This window comes from Chelonoidis abingdonii, chromosome 8, assembly GCF_003597395.2.
Source record: "Chelonoidis abingdonii isolate Lonesome George chromosome 8, CheloAbing_2.0, whole genome shotgun sequence".
Lineage (NCBI taxonomy): Eukaryota > Metazoa > Chordata > Testudines > Testudinidae > Chelonoidis > Chelonoidis abingdonii.
The window spans coordinates 28,361,278-28,368,096 of NC_133776.1; positions in this window are offsets into that span (position 1 = coordinate 28,361,278).

The window sequence follows — 6,819 nt, forward strand, 5'->3', positions numbered from 1 at the left end:
TTATCTCTGACAGTGCACCAGCATCACTTGTATGGTCTGTGAAGCTATGCATAGGCCTGAAACTAGCTTTTAGAGATAGTCGCTGTTTTTGCTGTATTTACAAAAGTGGGCTTTATGGGCCTGAATTACTGGACAGGATCTTCGATCACTATATTTAAATATATTTATTTTAATTAAGTCAAGAATTTTTTTAGTTTTGATGGTCTGGATTGTGTGAATTTTCTTCACTTGTCTTCTATCGTGGCTCTGGGGGAAGGCCTTATGCAGTTACTTTTCACAGCACTTCAGTCTCCAGGTGCCTCTCATCAAATCATTCTCACTGCCAACTCTGTACTCACAACCCACATTCAGACCTCACATGAGGGGAGGGAAAATGACTGAGAAATGCCTGCTTATACCAATCCATATAGAATATGATAGTTGAGTCCTTAGCATGTCATTTATCTGCTTTGATAAACAGTGTGATTTTAAAACAGGAAAATGTAGATACACTTACATAATCGGACAATACTGATCATGCTCTTAACACTGTTCTGAATTGTTCAGGATACAAATAGCAGAGATTGAATAGCAACTGTTCACAGCCACTAATGATTCCAAAGCAGCTGCTGTTGTCAGCCATTTCCCCCTCTTTGAATGTATTATTTTACTCCTGTGTGCCTATTCTTGTGTAGTCTCTTTATAGTACTTTGAGCATCACTGCTCTTGTACAAACACGCATTTCCTAAATCGCCTTGGGTTGTTTCAAGCCCCTTCCAGAGGGTGAGACAGGTACCAAGAAAAGCTACTCCACATTCCAGAAGCTACCTCATTCACAGTCACACAGAATATCCTAGCAAGTGGTCCCTCTGGATTGCAAACGTCTTTCTTAATCAGTTCCCAGGATGGTGTTTCTACATCTCTGTGGGGACATTTACACTGAGGTGCCAATGGACATACATTACCTTTTGATCATATCATGGAAGTTGCTCCTTTAATGACAACTGAGTGCAACCTACTACTTGGGCAAGGAATTTTGCAGTTTCCTCATCAATGACACATGTGGACAGGAATTTAAACTATCTGAGCAGACGAGGAAAACAGCGAGTCCTACAGAGGGATTCCAAACACTTTCCTCAGTGCAAGTTGTGAACCAACGGTTATTAAAGTGTCTGTTCTTGGAATGATTCTCCCTTACCAACATTTGTTTCCCACTTGTGATTTTTCTGAAGTCCACTGTAATAAGATAGGTTATGAATTGCCCCCTTCGAACATATTCTCTGGGGCACTGTAGGAGACTGAACACTTCACTTCTCAGTGTTTATTTGGAAAAGCCTGGGGTGGGGGTCGGGGTCAGGGCCAGATTAAGGCAATCCAGAAGGGTTTTTCACACCATGAAATGCCCCCATGGTTCCACCTCCACTTGCTGGTAATGCCCACAATTTCCCAAAAGGCAGAGATAGCACGACGCAGCCTCCTTTCTCCCTTGGAGAAATGGGGTAACAGGAGAGCAGCTTCCAACTACCCCAGCAGCTGTGGTGTAAGTATCTGCATGGGTAGGCTGTCCTGCTACACTGTCCTCCTGCTGCACAAAGTCCTGGGCTGGCGTGGTGTTGGTGGGACCTCCTGCTGCAGTGGGTCATGGAGTTAACATCCCAGAGCATGGTCCTGTTCATCTCTCTCAGTGCTGTTGTTTCATGCTATCTAGAACCATGCATCAGTTACATTTGGGTCACCTTTTCAAGCTTTTCTTCTCAACCATGAGGAGTAGAGGGCTTACTCATTTTTCAAAATGAAAGTTAGGATTCTCATGTGATCACCTGATTCCAGGAGCAGGCACCCTACACATGGGTCTATAGTTCTGATGTCTTATTCTGACCCTCGTAGTGATGGGGAATTACCAGCAGCTTCACTGGGCAAAGGGATGGTGGTCATCAGATACACAGTGACACTGTACTGAGGGTTCCTAAGCAACAGAAGGAGCCAGAGAAAGTGGGGAAATTGACAAGTGGGCAAAAGTGTGGCAAACTGGGGCAAGAAAGTTGCCAAGGCCAAGCTTATGAGAAATCAGCAGGCAGGAAATGAGCAAGGGATTGAGCAGTGTGCTGGCCAAGAGAAAGTACAGCAGCTGATCAAGGGAAGAGAATAGTTTGCAGAAGAGGAGTTGACTGGGGTGGAGTTGCACCCCAGCTGCTGTTATGAGAGTACTAGGAGAGGAACTGGAGTACTGCAACTTGTGGGGATAATAGGTCATTAAATCCAGCCTTTTGATATTCCCTGTAAGGAGTTCACCAGCATAAACTCTATTACTTGGGTCCAGCCAACTCATACACATACTTGCTGGATTAACTTTGACATCACTTGGTTAGTTTGCTATACTAATAAAGATAATGAGGTAACCCTAAAATAGCACAGCTCCATTGAAGTTGCTCTTTCATGGCAATGAGCTAATATAGAGGAATACTGTGTGCTGGCCTTTAAATTCTTATTAATTTGTCAGCTAGGGCTGTACAATCATTTTCAAGCAGAAGCCCAAGGCTTCTAAATGAAAACTGATTGCACATAGTACACAGATATGAGTAAGGTGTTTGGCAATTAATAAAGCTTTCTACAGAGCAAGTGGAGTGATCACAAATGGATTTCAAGGGAGTGCTCTGCCTTAGGCCCCGTCTAGACTACGCACGAAAATCGATTTTAGATACGCAATTTCAGCTACGAGAATAGCGTAGCTGAAATCGAATATCTAAAATCGATTTACTCACCCGTCTTCACCGCGCGGGATCGATGTGCGCGGCTCGCCATGTCGAATCCGGAACTCCGTTTGTTTTGGTGGAGTTCCGGAATCGATCTAAGCGCGCTCTGAGTTCGATATATCCTGTCTAGACTAGACGCGATATATCGAACCCCGAGCAATCGATTTTAACGCGCCGAAATGGCGCGTAGTGTAGACGTAGCCTTAGTAATGTATGTTGTGTAATCAATGTTGTAACTCAATTCCTAGGCCAGGCTTGACTGTGATGAAGAAATGTTAATGGGATATATCCTGGACATTTTTTGCAGTGGCAGCAACAGCCTTTGGTAAACATCCAATTGCATTTTTAAAACCACTCACCTCTGAATCTTTGATGTGGCTGTTTATCTGGCTGCCTGTGCAAGAAAGATACACACATCCAATACATATTTGCCATGTGAAAAATGAACAAAAATAAACCATCTTTCAGATCAATGAATTGTGGGAGCTGAAACTAGGGGTGATGTTACACCCCCTGGCTTGAAGTGGCTTCCAATATATACAGGGTTTAGTTTGGTACAATGGCTGTCAGCACCCCCACTATAAAAATTGTTCCAACAGCCCTGCAAGTGAACTGGAGTAGGATGACAGCAAGTCAATCAAATTGGGATCAGTGACCTACCCACAAACCATAAAACGTGACTTGTGAAAAAACCCTCATTGCCATTGAGTCTTCAATCAAGGCAGGATGTCAGAATTAATATCTTCCTCTGCGTAAGAATGCTGAGTTGTGTGGAGACCCATCAAATTAGCACTTAAAACATTTCATAGGACAGGTCTACACTAGAAACTTGCCAGTATGATAGTGTCGGGGGTGTTTTGGGGGGTTTCAGTTGTTTTTTTTAACATTATAAAGCTTTTGCTGATAAGTGATATGCATCTACACTATTTTGTTTAGGGAACTGGTATAAGCTATACAATAAAAAAGGCACATTTCTGCTGGTAGAAACTGTCTATATTAGCTATACCAGCAAATCTTTTCTAGCGTAGACTAAGCCTTAGTCTCAATAAACTGCAAACACAGAAATTATTGGAGATGCATTCTAATGGTACTTGCTATTGCTGATGTAGTACAACATAACACCATCACTATAAACTGTTTTTCAGGCTTGCAAGAAAATGCAGCCTAGTGCATACCAACAATTTAGGACATAATATACACATTAACATTGTGACCCACCCATAGGACACAGATTGGCAGAAGAGTTATGAGGTATAACATTTTCAAAAGACCCACTATTGTTTAGTAGGGGGAAGAGATTACTTCTTTAAAATGAATGACTTTATATAGATTTATATTTTAAACCTCAAAAGGACACCAACCACACAAATGAAATATCACCCTCTTAATCCAAAAATATGTTAATTTAAAAAAAAAATGTAAAAAGCTGATCCTGCTAGGATATCTTACATAAACATTGATATCCATAGCTAATGTCCATATTTAACCAGATAAGAGACTTAGCATACATTTTAAAAAGAGGGGTTGGAATAAAAAGATAAGATAAATGAGAAACATGTTATATATAACAACAACATGCATGAATGTTCCTAATAATACTAAAGAGTCCACCATATGATTCAGTTATCCATCACTCTGGAAGAAGACTGTTAGGAAATCACAAGCACCAACACTCAATGCTACAGATAAAGTGTGTGGTGTATAAGTGCTCCCTGTACATATAGAGGACTAAGTAAGCAAAATGTACTTATAGATACAATAAATGTAATTTACTTCTCTTTCCAATCTATTCTTTAATATACAAGATGTGTGTGTGCACATATAAGAGCCAGAGAGAAGTTTCAAGAGTTCAACTTCACACAGTCAGTCCCAGTTATAGTATGCGGAGGGGTTATTACCTTAGTGTGGGAGAAACAGAGAATGTTAGCCTATCTATGAAGGGAGTTCGCTCTTATGTACTTACAGTATCCCTATCACCATAGTCTCTGAGGTGCTCAGAGTCTCTGCAGTATTTATCCTCATAACACCCCCAGTAAACAAGGGAAATGTTATTAGCCCCATTTTACAGAAGAACTGAGCCACAAAAAGACTAAAAGACACTGATTTTTAGAGGCATTTAGGCACTGCTCCAGTCTGCATTGCAATGCCTAACTGAGAGAGGGTATGTTTACAGCAGGTCTCAAACCCAAGGACCAACGGATTCAAACTCATGTTATGGTGCTAAAAATAGGTTTGTACAGGTTCAGGGTGAGGCTCTGAAGCCTAGAGACAGGGCTTCAGAGCCCACGCTCCAGCCTGACTCTCACCACCTACACAGCTATTTTTAGCATATAAGGGAAAGTCTGTTTGTCAACCCAGGCTCAGAGTCGCTGTCATGGGCTGTGGAGATGTAGCCTTACATGTGTAAATACCTTTAAAAATCTGGACCTAAATGACTTTCCCAGGGACAAACAAAAAGTGTGTGGCAGAGCGGGGAATTAACCTGGGGTTTCCCCATAACCTGGCTAGTGTTTTAACCATTTGGAACTCCCTTCCTCTAAGAGTTGTAACTAGAAGCTGGTTGAAGACTTTGGGAAAATGGAGGCAAATTTTTCACAACTAAAAATTTCACAAGAACATCTGAGCCAAGTTTCATTTTTCAACCAGCTCTAGTTGTAAGACTGTAATGCACTCCCTTTGAGACAGTTTTCCCACTCCCCTCAATCAGAATGGCAACTCCCTCCTTCAGAATTTGCCACCCACCCCAAGACTAACAATTAGGCAGCCTTCTCAGAGACCGCAAGGGAGTGCAAATGAGCAGTGCAAACCACATTGTTGTCCACACCCAAGGAAGTTTAACAGCATGACCCAACAATGCCAGCCAGAGCAGAGTTCTGCATTACAGCATTCTCACACACAACTTCATTAACTTCTGTGAAGTTACACCAAGGATAGATTCAGTCCTAGAGGTTTAACAAAACAGTCTGATGAAAAGATTATTCAACATCTCCCTCTAGTCACCACCTATAGCATGACATGCTATTGCAGACTAGAATTTCTGTATTTTTTAATTTTCAAATTTGACAAACCAAAGCCATTTTCAGAAGCTAAGCTAGTATAAACTGAAGTGAAATTATATCTGCTTAATTTTACCTGCCACATTAGATTGAGTACAAATTACAGTAGATAGTGTTGTACTGAACTGTTTTAAACTCCCAGCTGAGCCTCTTAAGACAACCACACCCTCCTGTATCTCATGAGGCTAGAATATTGACTATTTAGATTTTTTTCATACTCCTGGAGCTTTTCAGAATGAGCATTGAAGACATATGGCTCCAACTGCCAGAGAAAACTCACAAGTAACCTTTCAAACAGCCCCTCCCCCCTCCAGATCACTAATCCATACCCCTCCCCAAAATACTGGGCATACTACAAAGCCCACACGTTGTATAAATCCGAGCTCTGGTGGACACTTCAAAGCACATACAAACGTCACACACACTTGTACAGCACCACCGAGAAGCCGCCACTTCTAGGGAAAAGGTGGTAAACAGATGACAACGATGCAGAGATCTCTTACAGAAAACGCAAAGTGATCTTTAATGGCCTAAAACCTACTTCGTTATTGGTTCTTTTGGCGGAAACACCGATGGGGCGGGTGCAGCGAGGCAGGTGGATGCCCCCAAGGGTTGCTGGGTTAGGGAGCCGGTGGAGAATAGGAACTGCCACCGCTTTCACAAATGCGAGATCACCTCGGCCGCGCGCCATTGGGACAGCGAAGGAGATGCAGCCCCTCGCCCCAACATCTCCACTGCCCAACCCCAGAATAAACCAGACCCTGGTGCACGTGCATCCAGCACGGGGGCTGGATCCGATAGCCGGCTCGCGTGCACACGCAGCCGTGGAGCTGTTCAGCACTGAGGAGAGGAGTCTGCATCCCATAGGGCTGGGAGCGGCCGGCCCCTTTAAATCTCAGTGCGGGAGGGGCTCTGAGCCCCCCGCCCCGCCCCGCCGTCTCCCTAGCGATTAGAACGCACAACAGTTGGCGTCACAAGGACCCGGGAAGGGGCTCCCCGCGTGTTAAAGGGGCCGCAGGCAGCAGTGCACA